This window comes from Mastomys coucha, unplaced genomic scaffold (assembly GCF_008632895.1).
Source record: "Mastomys coucha isolate ucsf_1 unplaced genomic scaffold, UCSF_Mcou_1 pScaffold13, whole genome shotgun sequence".
NCBI classification, from domain to species: domain Eukaryota; kingdom Metazoa; phylum Chordata; class Mammalia; order Rodentia; family Muridae; genus Mastomys; species Mastomys coucha.
In genome coordinates, this window is record NW_022196895.1 from 80,619,302 (window position 1) to 80,620,104 (window position 803).

Consider the following 803-nt stretch of genomic DNA (forward strand, 5'->3'; position numbering starts at 1 on the left):
AGAGAGAGAGAGAGAGAGAGAGAGAGAGAGAGAGAGAGAGACACGAGAACATCCCCTTTTATAGTAACTGTGGGGGTGGAGTCCAGACAGAATACCACGGGCTTGGGGAGCTGCCCTACATGACCGATGGCCACAGAATTATGGAGCTGAGGCCTCGTGTCAGGAGTCTGGTGTCTGGGGTGTGGCAAACTTCCTTCTGTCCCTTGCAGAGTTATCTGCTGGGTCTCCGGGGTTTTAACCTAGTTCAGAAAACAGGCTGCTTTTCATGGTCCCATGAGGTCAAAGGACAGCACTTCCTCCAAATTCTGTCAAGTCCGAAGAACACAGCACAGCACAGGAGCACAACTTCAAGCAAGGCCATTTAAAACAATTTTACCTGGGTAGGTTTAATCAGTTTCCTTGCGACTGTTGCTTTTCTAGACATAAAAATCCAGCCCGAGGAGACTAGGAAAATGTCTCAGACAATGTGAAGTTCTTCTACAAGCATGGAGACCTGAGCTTAGCTCCTCAGTGAAAGTCAGGCATAGTGGTGTATACCTGTAACCCTAGTAAGGGTTGGGGGTAGGACAGAGACAGGTAGAGCCTGGAATCACTGGCTAGTGGGTGTAGACAAAACAGTGAGTTCACAGTTCACTGAGAAAGCCTGTCTCAAAAACTAAGGTGAAGAGCAATACATGGAAGAAACTCACAGTTGACCTTTGGCCTCCATATGCACAGGCATACACACCTACTACCACCACCACCACCACCATCACCATCACCACCACCACCACCACCACCACCATCACCACCACCACCACCGT

At 49.3% G+C, this 803-nt stretch overlaps 1 protein-coding gene and 1 long non-coding RNA gene across 3 annotated transcripts in view; one reads left to right on the plus strand and one right to left on the minus strand.

Moving 5' to 3' along the window:
- Positions 1–803, minus strand: part of LOC116087435 — a 19,412-nt gene that overhangs the window by 14,105 nt on the left and 4,504 nt on the right. The window lies entirely within an intron of this gene.
- The window catches only part of Dipk1c (divergent protein kinase domain 1C), a 22,944-nt gene that overhangs the window by 6,018 nt on the left and 16,123 nt on the right, over positions 1–803 (plus strand). The gene's annotated exons all lie outside the window — the stretch shown is intronic.